Source organism: Bubalus kerabau, chromosome 14 (assembly GCF_029407905.1).
Source record: "Bubalus kerabau isolate K-KA32 ecotype Philippines breed swamp buffalo chromosome 14, PCC_UOA_SB_1v2, whole genome shotgun sequence".
NCBI classification, from domain to species: Eukaryota; Metazoa; Chordata; class Mammalia; order Artiodactyla; family Bovidae; genus Bubalus; species Bubalus kerabau.
Window position 1 is genome coordinate 81,134,086 of NC_073637.1, and position 19,299 is coordinate 81,153,384.

The following is a 19,299-nucleotide window of genomic DNA, read 5'->3' on the forward strand; positions in this document are numbered from 1 at the left end:
GACTGGGAGTGGCTGTGAGTGACTGTCTGCTGGGCGTGAAAGACCTGCAGCAACTTGGATAAGATGGAGGAGTAATCTTGAGATTGTTGAGCCCCTGGAGGCGGCCTGGGCAACCAGGTCCCAGCCTTAACAACATCCCAAGTTTTACATGTCAAAACCAACAGCATAAACAGTAAACCAGGCCTGCAGTTTGGTCACAAATTGATGATGTATCAGTTTGCCTGCATCCTGGGATTATCCGCGGGAACCCTGAGCTGCAGTCCTTGAAGTCTCACGCATGGAACTCCAGATGCTGTGACTCCGGACTTCCCAGCGCCGATTGAGTCTGGATGCTGGTCAAAATCTAGTTTGGTGATGTATCCACTGCTCTTTCTATTACTCTTTTTTAAAAAAATGTTAGTATATTGAAAGTAAGCTAGATCATTCTCTAAAAAATATTGGTAATATTTATTTGTATAGAACGAGTGCTTTATTTTGCTAACAAATCCTTTGAAGCTGAGACGAAAGTGAAAACTTTCAGCAAAACATTAATTGGCACTGTGAGCAGGATGTGTGAGGCAAAATACCACTCTTTAAGAAAAAAAGAGATTAAGGTAGATGAAGTTTTTATTCCCAGAAGGGAAGATTCACCTTATTGCCTTATCGTTAGCTAGTGAAGGGGATGCATTCATTGGGTTATGTGAGAAGGAGCCTTCAATTAAAGTGGCTATAACTTGTAGTTATAGAATGTATGCAGCTCGTGCAGATTGAAGAAGGATAATGTGATGCGCTGGGGGAGAGGCTGGATCCTCTCTGCCAACCATTAGGTACATGAAGCTAACTTAAAATTGTCTGAAGAAAAGTTACAATTGGAAAAAAGAATTATATGATTTGTGAGTATGATTGTCTATGTTACAACGCCAAAATTGCACTTTAGTGGGTCAAGTTTTCACGTTTTACGTTGGGCCTCCCCTGAGCCGGCCTGTGTCTCTAACAGCGTCCCCCACTCCTGTTTCTTCCTTTTTCCTTTGTCCTTCTGGGGCCTCACACCACTCCCCACTGCCTCTGTTTCCCTTTGGGACAGCTTACCCTCTTCTAACTCTCTCTATCTCTCAGAGAGCGGAGGGGAAGCCCAACTTCCTCCATGCCTTCCCCAACTCTAGCAAAGTTTTTTTCCTGCCCCTGTTACCAGAGTCGATTTGAACACTATTTGATCTACATTTTAGCTATAAAACTATGACTACAGAAAGAAAAGGTGATGTTTTGACCCTGGCTGGCCATGATATTTTTTAGAGTGGAGAAAACTGATTAAAATGCTTTTTTTTTTTCTTTGAAAGTGCAAAACCGGTTCTTTTTGCATATGCGATTAAAAACAGCTAGCTTTTTACAAAGGCCTGCCTAGAAAAAAGCTTGAAGTTAAGGTTTTTTTTGGTTTTTAGTTTTTTTGCCTGGGCTTTCCAGATGGTCCTAGTGGTAGAGAATCTGACTGTCATGCAGGAGACCTGGGTTCAGTTCCTGGATTAAGAAGATCCCCTGTAGGAGGGCATAGCAGCACACTCCAATATTCTTGCTTAGAGGATCCCATGGGCAGAGGAGCCTGGCGGGCCGCAGTCCAGTTCAGTTCAGTTGCTCAGTCGTGTCCAACTCTTTGCGACCCCATGGACTGCAGCACGCCAGGCTTCCCTGTCCATCACCAACTTCCAGAGTTTACTCAAATTCATGTCCCTTGAGTCGGTGATGCCATCCAACCACCTCATCCTCTGATGTCCCCTTCTCCTCCTGCCTTCAGTCTTTCCTAGCATCAGGGACTTTTCCCAGGAGTCAGTTCTTTGCATTAGGTGGCCAAAGTATTGGAGTCTCAGCTTCAGCATCAGTTCTTGCAATGAATATTCAGGACTGATCTCCTTTAGGATGGACTGGTTGGATCTCCTTGCAGTCCAAGGGACTCTCAAGAGCCTTCTCCAACAGTCCATTGGGTCACGAAGAGTTGGGACAACTAAAGTGATTTAACACAGCACACAACCTTTGTCAAGTTCTTGAAATACACAGCCCAGTTTGCCTGAGACCTCAGCCTTGGGCAAATTAGAATTTCAGTCTGATAAATAGGAGGCTACAGCATCAGAGCCTGTTCAATGCTTTCCTGGTACCCAGAGGAAAGGCCAGTATAGGCTTTACCTGATACTATTTCAGTTGAGATTAAAGACAGAATTACCAGAGAGAACAAGTCAGCTTTGTACCTCAGTTCAGTTCAGTTCAGTCGCTCAGTCGTGTCTGACTCTTTGCGACCCCATGAATTGCAGCATGCCAGGCCTCCCTGTCCATCACCAACTCCCGGAGTTCACCCAGACTCATGTGCATTGAGTCGGTGATGCCATTCAGCCATCTCATCCTCTGTCGTCCCCTTCTCCTCCTGCCCCCAATCCCTCCCAGCATCAGAGTCTTTTCCAAAGAGTCAACTCTTCGCATGAGGTGGCCAAAGTACTGGAGTTTCAGCTTCAACATCAGTCCTTCCAATGAACACCCAGGACTGATCTCCTTTAGGATGGACTGGTTGGATCTCCTTTAGGATAGACTGATTGGACCTCCGTGCAGTCCAAGGGACTCTCAAGAGTTTTCTCCAACACCACATTTCAAAAGCATCAATTCTTCGGTGCTCAGCCTTCTTCACAGTCCAACTCTCACATCCATACATGACCACTGAAAAAACCATAACCTTGACCAGACGGCCCTTTGTTGGCAAAGTCATGTCTCTGCTTTTGAATATGCTGTCTAGGTTGGTCATAACTTTCCTTCCAAGGAGTAAGTGTCTTTTAATTTCATGGCTGCAATCACCATCTGCAGTGATTTTGGAGCCCCCCAAAATAAAGCCTGACACTGAGTAAACTCTGGGAACTGGTGATGGACAGGGAGGCCTGGCGTGCTGGGGTCCATAGCGTCCCAAAGAGTCCAAGACGACTGAGCAACTGAACTGAACTGAACTGAGGTTATATGTAGTAATAATAAAATCTCAATATCTCAGGAGCTTAAAATAAGGCAAAAAATTTTTTTTCATTTACATCCCAAGCAGATGAATAGGAAGCAGCCTTCCTTGAATGTTCCTCTATAAATCTAAAAATTGTGTCGGAACCCTGTACTCTTTCCCTAATTTAGCTGTGGATTGTGGAACTCATAATTGTGAAGTTTTGGGAAAGAGATAGAGAGGCCTGGAGTACCGTAAGTCTGTTTTTCAAGCCCATATTTGAAAGTGACTTATGCTTCACATTTCATTGGCCAAAAATAAGTCATAAAACTCCCAGCTTCATTTCAGGAGAGACTGAGAATGGTGTGCTGAAGGCGTCCCTGCTTCTGTGATAGTATTTCAGTGCTTTGTTCACAAAGTCTCTTCCTATCTAAAGATTAAACAGCCATTGTTACTACTGCTTCTAATGATGGTGATAATACTACTAATTTCCACTACTATTAAATCTAAGATTTTCTTTATCCAAACCAAATGACTTCACAGTGTTCATTATTAAATCAGATGAAAAACAGCTCTTGAATCTGCAAATTTTCTACATTTTTATATAGTCATTTTTATACATTCTGTCTTAAGAAGTGTTAAAAGTCAAGTTGCTATGGTCCCTTCTTATTGGTATAAAAATACTTTGTGGCATCGAAGTTACAGTTATTCTAAGCCAATAATATGACACCAGTTTGATCAAGAAGACATTTCTCATTTGTTAAATTTCAAGGAGAATTTGAGTTTATTATGTGCTGTTCCACTTGTACTCATAAAGGTAAATAATGCACAATTCTTGCCATACCCAAATGTAGTAGATTGAGTGTTGGGATTCCAGAAAATTAGGTTCAGGTTTAACTCCGAGAATTTATACATGTAACCATATTTGGAAAAAAGAGACTTGACATATGTAATTAAGTTAAGGGTCTCCAGATGAGACTTTTCTGGATTATCCAGAACGCAATGTCAAATGACTCTCTGAGGAAGAAAGAAGGAAATTAGACACACAGAGAAGAGAAAGTGATAAAGGAGGTGGAAGGAAGGAAGAAAGGGGAAGGAGAAATTGGAGTTATGCAATCATAAACCAGGGAGCGTGTGTATTCATCAAAAGCCCGAAACGGCAAGGAACTTTCAGTCCCAGCCAAGGCTCTGTTGGGAGAAGCAGGCCCTGCTGATGCCTTGGTTTTGTCCTTTGGACTCCAGAGCTGTTTAGAGAATAATTTTCAGTTGTTTTCAGCTACCACGTCTGTGTTAAATTGTTGCTGCAGTCCCAGGAAACTAATAAAATAACAATTCCTGTTCTCACAAAGCTCAGTGTGGTGAAGACACATACACACAAAAATCTGCGAAACACTGCCCTAGAGCCAGCGATGAGCTCAATCTCCTATTCTTCTAATTAACTGCTTTCTTACAAATTTGACTATGCTTTAATTTTCTCATCTATATAATGAAAAATGTAGTTCTTGACTATTGCATATTCTGATTAGTGAACCAACTGATTTTCATATCACATGTTCATGCTCTCAGGAGAAAGGGTAGTACTGTCCATTATTTAACAACCTTACTAATCAGGCACACTTGAGGAATAATAACATACAGAATTTTACTTTACCGTATGTTTACATCGCTTCTTTCAAATTGTATTACATCAACAAGAGGGTCAGTGTGGAAATAATTCTTTCATACTAGGAACTCTTTGTGTTTTAATACCCTCACCACTGTCTCTGGGTTCTCAGTGGGTGTAACTCCTTCCTAATAGGTTATTTGAAATCTGTCTTTCCTCTATAACCTCTGTGTGAATCCTTGTTATTTATTATTTTTGTCTTTTCTTTCCTATCTTTTGTATACTTGCCCAAGTCTTCTTTGTTCTGCTAAGCAGGGTGGAGACGTTTCCTTAAAATCCCATTATTCTTATTTCTTGTTATCACATCCTTATCTTCTAGAAGTGTTTCTGTATTTCCCTCAGCTGTGTGTGCAAGTGTGCTCAGTCCCATAGTCGTGTCCAACTCTTTGCGATCCCATGGACTGTTGCTCACCAGGCTCTTCTGTCTATGGAATTTTCCAGGCAAGAATACTGGAGTAGGTAACCATGTCCTACCCAGGGATCAAACCTGTGTCTCCTATATCAGCAGGTGATTTTTTACCACTGTATCACTTGGGGAGCCCAAAGAAATATTGATGAGTATTAAATATGCAATATAAAAATTTGAACAATGTGGTTTTTTAAAAGTGATATAAATTTCTTTGGATATGAATAAGTATATTCACAACCTTCAATAAATCCTTGCAATGGATGATCTCTTGGACTTTTATTCCTGGCTTGATTCTTTTTCCAAATATGACCAGTAATAACTCAATTCCAAAAATGATGAAACTTATCAGAGTTTGAAAAACTCCATAAATGTTCAAGGAACTTGATTTTTCCAAGGAGCTTGATTTTACTGCAGACAACTGATGGATAAATACACCCCAGGAAACTCAATTTCAAGATGTAGAAGTATTGCTGAGCTTACTGATTTGAGCTGATTCTTCACCCTGGGATGCCACTTTCTTAACAAACTTTCTATCAGTATCTTATTTCTCTGTACATAGAAGAAACAAAAAATATTAAAAAACCATTATGTAAGGTATATAATACAATATTAGCCAAATTATATAGCAAATTGCTATCTAATGAAAACCTTAAGAAGGTCAAAAGATAATAAGTATCATTTTGAGATTGACTAAAACAGTAGAGATTATCTCAGTAAAAAGAAGTAAGGCTGATTCAATTGGAATAAAACAATGAAGCGAAGACTAGAAAGAACTTACCATGTTAATAGAGTACTTACATAATACATTACTTAATCTCTCTGCGTGTGAACTTGTCTGACAAATACATGGGCGAGACTGGCCGTTCCTTGATTTTGAATCATTGCACATTGCATATTTAACAGCTCTGTGAAGATGCTTTATCACAACACTTCAGGATATTCTTGAACTCTTAGAATTCCACTTTGCAACTTAGGAGTAGAGTGAATAGAACTTTCCTTAATAACGTCAATGTGGGATTAATGCAGAACAGTATATTATACTCTATGACAGAGCAGAAAGGAGTGGATTCTCCTTCATAGTAAGCAGCCAGGGGAATGGATCTCAGAGCATTACTGTTCATAAGTAAGTGATGAAGAATAAGGATTCCTAAACGTTGTCTTGCCTGGTGTGTTTTTAAAGGTGGCATGAAGGCAGCTCAAGGGAACAGACGAAGATGCAGAAGGAGAGAAGTGCTGCGACCGAAGTCACAGTGAATCTGTTCCCCTGGCCTCATAATCGCAGAATTCTCAGTCACTGTGGCCTTATGCTTAGTTTACTTAGCTGTACTTTTCTAGGCCATAATTTTTATACAGAATTTAAGTCACAATATTAAAACCATTCATTGATTCTTGCAACACATATTTCTCAAGCACCCACAAGGTGACTAGAAGGCATACGATTTAGTGACACAAAGATATGTAAGAAAGTCTTTACATGGTTGAAGCCTTTATTCTAGATCAGGACACACATACAAGTAATAAATGTTTTTAATGGAAGGAGACTGTACTAAATTAAAAGTTTGCTCTGAGAGTCAAGAGAGCAAAACCGAGCATTCTTACAGAAATGTAGAATTCTGTGTCAAGATGGTTAATGTTATATGGTGAGTTTTGTACAAAGTTTTAATTTTTGTACTTGGTTTTCATTCTTTAGAAACATGAGAAATAGATGAATGGATATATGTACCCGTATTAGAACTAAAAAACTAATATTTAATTACTGAAAACCAACAATCCAAAGGACTTAGTCTAGCGCAATGTACTGTAAGTTTTAAAACAAATTACCACTGAATTAACAGGTGTTTCTAAACTATACTGAAATATAAAAGGACTTAGCAGAATATATTTTTATTTTACTGTTATGATTTCATTCATTCAATACTTAAAACAAAATTTATGTTTTTAGTAAAAACATAATGAAAACATAAATTAAAAAAGAAATATATTCCGAAGTCTATCTATGCTGCACTGGAAATTTTCTCTCTTAAAACAAAATAATTGAAGATAAAACTACAATGCATAATGAGATATTATTTATAACTTGTTAAGCAAGAGGAATAACCAATCCTCTGCTCTCCTTGGAGAGGAAATCTGAGATAATAGTGTTTATTCCAAATTAAGTCATGGTTAAGTCCCCATTTTCTTTTAAAAGTACATTGGAGTTATGGTGAGATGCTGATAACTGAGCTAAAACTTACTTTCTCCTAAAGATAAAAAACACTAAAACTGAACATATGTATTTTAAAAACAATTAGTGTTCTACTGCAGAAGGTTAAATGGCTCAGATACATTTGAAAAAATATTTAACCAAAGTCTCATTTATCTAATTAGTATAATACAGTGCCATCAATTGTTTCTGAGATTTGTCGTGAGGCTCTCATGAGAGAGTGTTTGAAATGTGTACTAGCGCACAGCAGATGCTCGGTGGAAGCAGAAGGCTTTTCCTTCCTAAACTCCCACCAGATTTCTCATATCACACATGCTCTTCTTATGTTTTCGTGAAGACAGTATGTTTTACTGGTCCCAATAAACAGAAACTCTGTACAATTATGATGAATAGTTATATTTAGCTGATTAATATTTTCCCCATTTTATTATTGATATTTTTATACCGCTTTACCTATAATCAAAGTACTTATTTAATGGTAATTATTTGCAGAGGACAGGGTGCTATCTGTTAAGACATACTGGTCAGATTGGACAGCTTACTGTCATCATGCAGGTCAGTGAAAATGGGCTAAGGTAATGGTTAAAATCTGGAGAAGGAAATGGCAACCCACTCCAGTGTTCTTGCCTGGAGAATCCCAGGGACGGGGGATCCTGGTGGGCTGCCATCTATGGGGTCGCACAGAGTCGGTCACAACTGAAGTGACTCAGCAGCAGCATACACAGATGACACCATGCTTATGGCAGAAAGTGAAGAAGAACTAAAGAGCCTCTTGATGAAAGTGAAAGTGGAGAGTGAAAAAGCTGGTTTAAAGCTCAACATTCTGAAAACTAAGATCATGACATCCAGTCCCATCACTTCATGGCAAATGGATGGGGAAACAATGCAAACAGTGGCAGACTTTATTTTGGGGGGCTCCAAAATCTCTGCAGATGGTGATTGCAGCCATGAAATTAAAAGACACTTACTCCTTGGAAGGAAAGTTATGACCAACCTAGACAGAATATTAAAAAACAGAGACTTTGCCAACAAAGGTCTGTCTAGTCAAGGCTATGGTTTTTCCAGTAGTCATGTATGGATGTGAAAGTTGAACTGTGAAGAAAGCTGAACACTGAAGAATTGAGGCTTTTGAACTGTGGTGTTAGAGAAGACTCTTGAGACTCCCTTGGACTGCAAAGAGATCAAACCAATCAATCCTAAACGAAAACAGTCATGAATGTTCATTGGAAGGACTGATGCTGAGGCTGAAACTGCAATACTTTGGCCACCTGATATGAAGAACTGACTCCTTGGGAAAGACCCTGATGCTGGGAAAGATTGAGGGCAGGAGGAGAAGCGGACAACAGAGGATGAGATGGTTGGATGGCATCACCAACTCAATGGACATGAATTTGAGGAAGCTCTGGGAGTTGGTGATGGACAGGGAAGCCTGGCGTGCTGCAGTCCATGGGGTTGCAAAGAGTCGGACACGACTGAGCAACTGAATTGAACTGAACGGTTAAAAGATTCAAAGGAATTTTTTTTTTTCAGGTAGATGTTAAGCCTATTGGTCTTAGATTTTAGTCAATCTATTTTTCCTGTAGGCAAAGGAGTTAGATCTCTAGTAAGAATAACTCCATGGGTAAATTAGGAAGTACAACTTTGGAAGTCTGGAAACTTTGCACTTTACAGTAGCTTATTCCTGCTTTGTCCCCTTCATGGATCACAACCTTGTCAGGGTGAATGGGCTTTTGTAACTTGGTGAAGCTATGAGCCATGCCATGCCAGGACACACAAGAATGACAGGTCATGGTGGAGAGTTCTGAGAAAATGTGACCTACTCGAGAAGGAACTGGTGACCCGCTCCAGTATTCTTGATTGAGGAAGCTCGTGGACAGTATGAAAAGGAAAAAAAAAAAAAAAATAAACTTGAAGATGAGCCCCCAGGTCAGAAGATGTCTGATATGTTGCTGGGGAAGAGTGGAGGGCAATTAACAATAGCTCAGGAAAGAATGAAGCCACTGGGTTAAAGCAGAAAAGGCAGACTTTTGAAGGTGTCTGGTGGTGAAACTAAAGTCTGATGCTATAAAGAACTTCAGATCCTGAAATGTTAGACCCATGAATTAAAGCAAACTGAATGTTGTCAAGCAGGAGATGGCAAGACTGAACCTCTTAGGAATCAGTGAAATAAAATAAATGGAAATGGACAAATTTAATTCAGATGATCATTATATTTACTACTGTGGGCAAGAATCACTTAGAAGAAATGGAGTAGCTCTTCTAGTCAACAGAAGAGTCCAAAATGCAGTACTTGTGTGAAATCTCAAAACGACAGAATAATCTTGTTTCCTTACCAAGGCAAACCATTCAACATCACAGTAATCCAAGTTCATGTCCCAACCACTGATGCTGAAGAAACTGAAGTTGATTGGTTCTGTGAAGACCTACAACACCTTTTAGAACTAACACCAAAAGAAAAAAAAAAAAAAAAACACACACAAAACAGTCTTTTTCATCATAGTGGATTAGAATATAAAAGTAGGAAGCCAAGAGATACCTGGATTAACAGGTAAGTTTGGGCTTGAAGTACAAAATGAAGGACGGCAAAGACTAGTAGAGTGTTGTCAACCACAATTTTCCAACAGCCCAAGAGATGACTCTGCATGTGGCCATCACCACATGGTCAATATTGAAATCAGATCGATTATGGTCTTTGCAGTCGAAGATGGAGAAGTCCTATACAGTCAGCAAAAACAAAGCCTGGAACTGACTATGGCTCAGATCATGAGCTCCTTATTGAAAAACTCAGGTTTAAGTTGAATAAAGTAGGGAAAACCACTAGGCCATTCAGGTATGACCTAAATCAAACCCCTTATGATTATACAGTGAAAATGACAAATAGATTCAAGGGATTAGATCTGGTAGACAGAGTGCCTGAAGAAGTATGGATGGAGGTTCCTAACACTGTGCAGGAGGCAGTGACCAAAATCACCCCGAAGAGAAAAAAAATGCAAGAGGGCAAAATAATTGTCTGAGGAGACTATACAATAGCTAAGGAAAGAGAAGAAGTGAAAGGCAAGGGAGAATGGGAATGACATACCCAACTAAGTGCAGAGGTCTGGAGAAGAGCAAAGAGAGATGGGGGGCTTCTTTAAAAGAACAATGCAAAGAAATAGAGGAAAACAAGGGAATGGGAAAGACTAGAGATCTCTTCAGGAAAACTTGGAATATCAAGGCAACATTTCATGCAAGGATGGGCATGATAAAGGAGAGAAATGGTAAGGACCTAACAGAACTATACAAGAAAGCTGAAATCAAGATTGCTTGGAGAAATATCAACAACCTCAGATACGCAGATGATGCCAAACTAATGGTGGAAAGTGAACAGGAGCTAAAGAGCTTCTTGATGAAAATAAAAGAGGAGAGTGAAAAAGTTGGCTTAAAGCTCAGCATTCAGAAAACTAAGATCACGGCATCTGGTCCCATCACTTCGTGGCAAATAGAGGGGAAAAAGGTGGAAGCAGTGACAGACTTTATTTTCTTGGGCTCCAAAATCACTGCAGATGGTGACTTCAGCCATGAAATTAAAAGACACTTGCTCCTTGGAATAAAAGCTATGACAAACCTAGACAGCATATTGAAATGCAGAGACGTCACTTTGCCAACAAACATCCATAAAGTCAGAGCTATGGTTTTCCCAGTAGTCATGTATGAATGTGAGAGTTGGACCATAATGAAGAATGATCTCTGAAGAATTGATATTTTAGAATTGTGGTGCTGGAGAAGACTCTTGAAATTCCTTTGAACTGCAAGGAGATCAAACCAATCAATTCTAAAGAAAATCAACCCCAAATTTTCATTGGAAGAAGTATTCAATCTTTACTGAAACCGAAGGTTCAATACTTTTAGTCACCTGTTGAAAAGAGCCAACTCACTGGAAAAATCCATGATGCTGGGAAAGATTGAATGCAAAAGGAAAAAGGGGTAGCCGAGGATGAAATGGTTAGATAACACCACGGACCCAATGGACGTGAATGTGAGCAAACTCCAGGAGATAACGGAGGATGGAGGAGCCTGGGGTGCTGCAGTCCATGGAGTCGAGGAGAGTCATGCATGACTTAGCGACTTAAGAACAATGACATTCCTGGTTTGTAGGAATGTAGTCCAATTTCCAACTGTAATCATGGAATGTAATTGCCATTAAAATTCTTTGCAATAAGTCATTCATTCCCATTCAAGGCCTCAGGTTTCTATTAGTATATTAAACAGTCACCCAGCTGTTCATGGCCTTCCCTTTAAATAGCATACATTATGTATAAATTTGTATAAATTATGAAGTAAGAATATAGAAATATGGCTCATATACAACAGTGAAGGCAGATTTCACATACGTATTGCTTCTTTTCTAGTGCTGTGGCTATGTTACGCAACAACATTATTCTAGTCAATAGTTTTTAACTTCTTAAAAAAATATACATCAAAATATCATGTTGCATATGTGTGTGGTTTTTGGAGACTGAACAGCAGCTTTGACCCTGAATGTGAGCCTGTATATTCTAACTAGTAACATGCTTGACAATGTTTCAAGAACATACAGAATGGTCAAAACAGTGACTGAAAACATGAGGATGATGATACTAAGCCTTCTTCTTCACTTGTTTTGCCAGGTCTCTGTGTAACTTTCTTAGTTTTGACTGCATGTTATGAATGTGTCCCAATATACACAAGATGAAATGAACGATGAGCACACCAGTATTATTAGCATGAACAGACATCAAAAGTGGCCATAGTTTCATATGTCGTTTCCAAAACCAGATTTCTCTTTGAGTTTCAAAAGTTAAATTCTTCAATTTTTGAATCTATTTTTCTGTCCCTGTGCTTGAAGGCAACATTGGCATTTAAAGACAAATGAATGGGCGAAACGGAGCCTTTATTTTTCACCTCAGGTGTCAGCAAGGTGGGTATACAGAGTCACCATGTTCCTGTGGGGCACAAAACATGTAAACATAGTGAGCTCTTTTAGATGAACTAAAAACATATTTGGTTACACGAAGGGATTGGGAATACCTGATGAACTAGCTTAGATTTTATAATACTATAGCGAGTTGTATATTATATTTGAAAACCAATATTTTGTAGTTATCAAATTTCTATTTCAGATCATAATGCAGCGAAAAGTCCATTACTTCTATAATTCTTAAATATAAAATTTAAGTATATTCTTTAAAAACATTGGAGTAGAGTTGCTTGACAGTGTTCTGTTATTTTCTGCTCTACAGCAAAGTGAATTAGCCACATTGTATATTTACATTTTCTCCTTCTTTGAATCTCCTCCCCATTTAGTTTAGCATAAAACATTGGGCAGAATCCCTTGTGCTGTACGGTAGGTTCTCAGCAGCTGTCTGCTCTATACCTCGTAGCACATGTGTGTCAATCCCAATTTCCCAATTCGTCCAACTCCCTTTTAGCCGCCTTTGGGGTCCATATGGTTATTCTCTACTTCTGTGTCTCTATTTCTGCTTTACAAATAGGCTCATCAGTACCCTTTTTCTAGATTCCACATATATACATTAATTTAAGGATATTCTTGGTGAGCGGAGAAGGCGATGGCACCCCACTCAAGTACTCTCGCCTGGAAAACCCCATGGATGGAAGAGCCTGGTGGGCTGCAGTCCATGGGGTTGCTAAGAGTCGGACACGACTGAGCGACTTCACTTTCACTTTTCACTTTCATGCACTGGAGAAGGAAATGGCAACCCACTCCAGTGTTCTTGCCTGGAGAATCCCAGGGACGGGGGAGCCTGGTGGGCTGCCGTCTATGGGGTCGCACAGAGTCAGACACGACTGAAGCGACTTAGCAGCAGCAGCATTCTTGGTGAGACATATATTTTACTCTTGCTTGAGACAGTTGTATGACATGTAAGTAAGAATTGTTTTTAAACAAGTAAATCAGAATTTTAAAGTCCAAGTAAATGTCTTCTCTTGAGAGATTATTATAAGACCAATATATATATTAATATTATAATAGTACTATCTTTATAGATGTTATTGAAATGCTCATATTTGAACAAATTGAGAACACTCTTTTGTCTTCTGTTGTGTAACTTAATGTTTTAAGATAACTATACTCATTCACAGATAAATCTACTACATGCGGAATGAATGTTACATCTACCATCTATGCAATCATCTCTTTCCCTGACTTGGCTGGCCATAAAAGAGGCCCCCATATACTGGACGATACTTTTGGTGGTAGGTAATAGAGTACAAGGTTTTCTAATTTAAGCAAAAAAGAAAAAAAAATAAGGGAAATCTATAACTCACCTAATCATCGTATACCCTGAATAAATGGTGTTCAGTGCTGAGAAAATTGATAAAGCAGGAAAGGAAGATGGAAAATGCCATTGAGATATTAATTAAAATATGATAACCAGTTAAGGCTTTAATATGACAACATAATTTAAGCCAAAAAAACACTGAGAATTAATTGAAAGAAAACCAGCTTTGCAGATGTGTGGAGAGGGATTTCCATGAGAAGAGGGTACAGCAAGGACATAGAGAATATCTGAGGCATGTGGAATTTGCAAGGATACCTGTAAGCTGCCATGCTGTGAGTAAAGTCCAGAGGTTTTGTACATGAAGTTGGACAGTCATGGGGCCAGAGCATGTATGTCTCCTTTACACTGTATATAAAAGGAAAGCTATGAAATAGATTGAAAAAAAGGGGAGAGATGAAACAAGACCAAATAACAAATGAGAAATAAGTCAGGAAAGAGATGATGTTTTTAGATAAATTCTGAGAACCGGTTTGAAACAGAATAAAAATAAACAAGATTGGCTGATGGACTGAATGCGGAGTGTGACAGAAGAAGCAACCAATGAGACATATGGCTTGAACAGAGGGGGGATGAGGTAGCAGTTACTGATGGGAAAGACATTCTGTTAGCTAGCTTTTCCTGAAGGATAGAAGGTCAAAGGCTTCCTTTAGAGCTATATTTATGTAAATATATATAAGAAATATTTTATGTATTCATACAAAAATATTGGCAAACTATAAAAGTATATGACCCTGGAAGGGTTGGAGACATAAAGTTGAAACTCATCAGGAAATTGCTTGCATTCATAAAATAAATTGGATAGCATTGCAAAGGGATGAAAAACATATGAAAAAAACAGAAACAAGTTGGTTTCAGCGTTACGGTTGAATAAGCGTTGCGAGGGCCTCTTCCACTGCAGAAAACTGCATCCTGAAAAGAGAAGATTCCTTGAGACATTACTTCAAACATACGAGTTGAGACTGGGCTTACCCTTTTGTGACAGGTATTCTTTCTCTCTGTCTCTGTCTCACACACATACATCACACAAATTATGAAATCGAGGTTCAGTAATTGCCAAGAAAAATGTGTCCCAATCAGTTAGTTTTGAAATTCAATGTGAAATAAAAGCATTTACAGATTAAAATAATATTTGAGAAAGTTTTTCAGCCAAGAGATCTGTACTAAGAACTAAATAATTCATTATTGGAAAAATGAAGTCATACTGAGCAAGGAAAAAAGTAAAATGTATGTAAAGAAAACATCGAAGCAAGCATCACATATTTGACATAAAGACACATGTGGCATGTACAAAATATTCATACATAATACTGATAATATCTCATATCATTTTCATTTTAATCTTGATCTTAAACACACATGCTTTGTGAAAACAGCACATAAATGAATATGGGAATGTCTCTCATATGCCTGTCCCACCATTGGGTTTTGAAAGTAGGTATCTTGTCTTTAAGAATTTTCCACAGTTTGTTGTGATCCACACAGTCAAAGGCTTTGGCACAGTCAACAAAGCAGAAGTAGATGTTTTCCTGGACTTCTCTTGATATTTCTATGATCCAATGGATGTTGGCAATTTGACCTCTGGTTCTTCTGCCTTTTCTAAATTCAGCTTGAACTTCTGGAAGTTCTCTGTTCACATACTGTTGAAGCCTGGCTTGGAGAATTTTGAGCATTACCTTGTTAGTGAGTGAGATGAGTGCAATTGGGTGGTAGTTTGAATATTCTTTGGCATTGATTTCTTTGGACTGGAATGAAAACTGACCTTTTCAAGTCCTGTGGCCCCTACTGAGTTTTCCAAATTTGTTGACATAGTGAGTGAAGCACTTTCACAGCATCATCTTTTAAGATTTGAAATAGCTCAGCTGGAATTCCACCACCTCCACTAGCTTTGTTCACAGTGATGCCTCCTAAGACCCACTTGACTTCACATTCCAGGGTGTCTGGCTCTAGGTGAGTGGTCACACCTTCATGGTTATCTGGGGCATTAAGATTTTTTTTTTTTTTTTGGTATAGTTCTTCTGGGTATTCTTGCCATCTCTTCTTAATCACTTCTGCTTCTGTTAGGTCCATACCATTTCTGTCCTTTATTGAGCCCAACTTTGTATGAAATGTTCCATTGGTATCTCTAATTTTCTTGAAGGGATCTTTAGTCCTTCCCATTCTATTGCTTTCCTCTATTATTTTGCACTCATCACTTAATGAGGCTTTCTTATCTCTTTTTGCTATTCTTTGGAACTCTGCATTCAGATGGGTATATTTTTCCTTTTCTCCTTTGTCTTTCACTTTTCTTCTTTTCTCAGCTATTTGTAAGGCCTCCTCAGACAGCCATTTTGTCTTTTTGCATTTCCTTTTCTTCGGGATGGTTTCATAAGTTTGCAGGAATTTTCTCCTGGATAGGCTATACCAGGCTCACTAGTACCTGATTTAGATTTAGAAGATCAGATTTGAGACATTTCGAGTTGGTGATATGCAGTTAAGAGTTTGACTTTAGGATTGATGCTGGAATGGTTTAAGACTTTTAGGAATGTTGGGAGGGGGGAATATATTTTGCATATGGAAAGCATATGAATGTTAGAGATTTGCAAGGCAGATTTTGATGGGTAGAAATGTAACATTTCCTGAAAGAGATGTGAAACCCTAACTCCCAGCAACTATAAATGTGACCTTCTTTGGAAATGGATTCTTTATCTATGTGCTTGTGATTTATGCCAAGTCGTGTCCGACTCTTGCGACCCCACGGACAGTAGACTGCCAGGCTGCTCCGTCCACGGGATTCTCCAGGCAAGAATCCTGGAGTGGGTCGCCATTTCCTTCTCCACTTTACAGATGTAATCAAGTTGAAATTGGCTCATTAAAGTGGTCCCTTAACCACATGTGGCTCTTGTCTTTATAAATATAGAGAAATTCAGACACAGACACAGTGGAAGGACAGGTATGTGAAGACAGAGGCAGAGACTGGAGTGATGTCGCTATGAGTCAAGGAATGCCTGGGACTACTGAAGAGGAAAGAGTCAAGGAAGGAAATGTCCTGGAGGTTTCAGAGGGAGCATGACCCTGCCAACAGATAGATTTCAGACATCTAGCCTCCAGATATGTGAGTGAATATCTTTCTATTATTTTTAAAACACCCAGTTTGTGGTACTTTGTTGACAACCCTAGGAAACTATCCATATGCTTAAGGCAACTTCCTCTGTGTCTGCTGGGAGATAGAACCAAGGGTTGAATGAGTAGCTTATACATGATAAATCCACTCCAACATTCTTATAAGCAATTTTTTTGCAATCAATTTTATTTATAGTGAATGCCAAAGGAGGTTAGGTTTCAGTTGAACAACCAAGCAAAGAATTCCAAGTGCTTGAGAGGCTACTGAATTCAAATTCTCTGGAAAAAGGATTCGTGCCATTAATTCAGTTTGACATAAAATTATACCCTATCTTCCTTGAGTCAGAAGCTTTAATACTCCTCCCATGCACATTCTTCCAATATTTTTTGATACATAAGATTTATTCTCATTAGTTTGATTTAATGTCTTTTCTATTGTCCATGTTGAACTTGGAGTACACATATAGTTCTGATGGAGTATGAGAATTAGCTAAGCCTCTTAAGGTAACTATAATACTTCAAATAGGTTCTTATATGGTTTTCTATATAGGTTCTCTTATGGTTTCCCCGGTGGCATTTGTGGTAAAGAACCCACCTTCCAATGCAGGAGAAATAAGAGAGGGGGAGTTCGATCCCTGGGTCGGGAAGATCCCCTGAGGAAGGAAATGGCAGCCCACTCCAGTATTGTTGCCTGGAAAATCCCATGGACAGGGGAGCATGGCAGGTTACAGTCTATAGTGTCACAAAGAGGCAGACACGACTGAAGTGGCTTTGCATGGTTGCATGGCTTTCTAAGGGCCACCACAATACTGGTAGAATCAACTTTCAGTGATATGGGAAGTCCTATTCTTCTACCAAAATATTATCAGTAGATATTTCATTTCAGAAATCTATGGGTAATTTTTAAGTAACTGTTTCACAATTATGTTACATGGACCTTGACAATCTTTTAAGTGCAATAGAATTCCTCTAAATCCACTGCCTTTATACCCGCTATATGAGCTATTTAATCTCATAATTTCTCTGAGAATTTCTTGCATCCAATCACTCTGACATCAAGTATTATATTGATCATATTCCTTAGTTATAGTACAGAACTTGTCCAGTTTAAGCAGAAATGGATTTAAATAAGATATATAGAGGCTTGTGAGCATGCCTGAAGAAATGGACTTCAAGCTGAACTTTCAGGAATGATGCCCCTAATCCACAATGCAGAATGTTCCTCACCAAACGGAGTAACTGTTTCTTCTAAGATCAATAATCTGCCAGGTCAGAAACCTGCCTCTATTCCAGAACCACTTTGCCTCTGTCACAGTCTGCACCAAGAGAAAACTGTATGCCTATGCTTTGCCTTTTTTTTCTTTCTTAGCTCACCCAGTCCTGAAACCAATTCTCATTCAGTGCATTGCACTGCCAGAAGCTTATTCATATAGCTGTATGGCAAAAGAAGCTGGAAACAGAATATATTTCCATTTAAAATTTTATGTTAGGATTTGCACTGTGGGAGACAATATCAAACTATAAAGCACATTTTTCAAAAAAGTTTGGAGCTGCTGTTTCCACCCTCTTTCTCTAGTCACTCTTTCGGACCCTTGCTGGCTAAATGCTCAGCTAAATGCTCAGAGAAGTTGACCTCACAGCTCAGAGAAGGCTGTCATTCCATCACAAGTGTGTAATCAACTCATGCCCCAACTACAGTTTTAGTTTATGGAATTTCCCAAAGCAATGCACAAAGCAAGAGAACTAATTATGTTTCTGTGACTTACACAAAGGCTTTGAAGGTCATTATGATAAAAGAGCTCAAAATTAAAAAATATTAAACAATTATAAAATATTTTGTAATCATGGCATAGTGAAAACATTCACACACACACACACACACATTTGGGAAAATATTTTACAAGGGAGCCTGGGTAGTGAAAGACCTGGGTTTATTTTACAGTTTCTTTTGCTTTCCTTCCCTTTATGACTCCATAACCTCAGAAATGTGACTTAACCTCAGAAGGGAAAATAATTCTGATTGAAGCATTTTTGACATTTTGGAACCTAGACATCAAGTATAATCAAGAGGTAGGTATAATATAAAATTGTTACTGTTAGTAATATGTTTGATTCGATTGCTTTTCCCTGAAATCCTACTATTTGCTTCCTGTTTTACTAGATGCTAGGGATAGAATTCAAAATTAGGTATCCCCTGTGGCTAGAGATGGAAGATACACTCCAGCACAAAGTATGGCAATGCAAAAAGGGTTCTGAGATGCAAAATTATGATGCTGATTGCAGTTCAGCATTAGAATAAGTGACAACACCTATATGTCTGGAAAACTTAGGTGGTAACCATTTTGCGGATGGTAAATTTGGACGATTATAGGAGTCTCTTAATGCTTTTGGAACAGAGGATAACATGGTCTACGCTGCTTTATAAGAGGATTACATTAGGATTTCTTCACCTAATAATTGAGAAGTATAAAAGATGTTTATTTCTAAAGTACCATAATAGGTATGATCTTATTTTATCCACATAAATGCCTAATGTAGGGCAGGTGAAAGATATTCTTGCCACTTTTACTCTTAGGAGGTTTATCAGTTTTCTAAGGTTAGATGCTTCACTTGATACAAATCTACATTTTAAAGTGTGATCAAATTTTACAATATGTTTCATGGAATTTT

General features: G+C 38.7%; 1 long non-coding RNA gene across 1 annotated transcript; it reads left to right on the top strand.

The window, feature by feature from the left end:
- The first annotated feature begins 242 nt into the window (after nt 1-242).
- LOC129627357 (uncharacterized) lies at nt 243-6,489 on the top strand. Its single transcript, XR_008702578.1, has 2 exons — nt 243-351; nt 6,191-6,489. It is a non-coding gene; the product is annotated as an uncharacterized LOC129627357 (long non-coding RNA).
- Nucleotides 6,490-19,299: the final 12,810 nt, after the last annotated feature.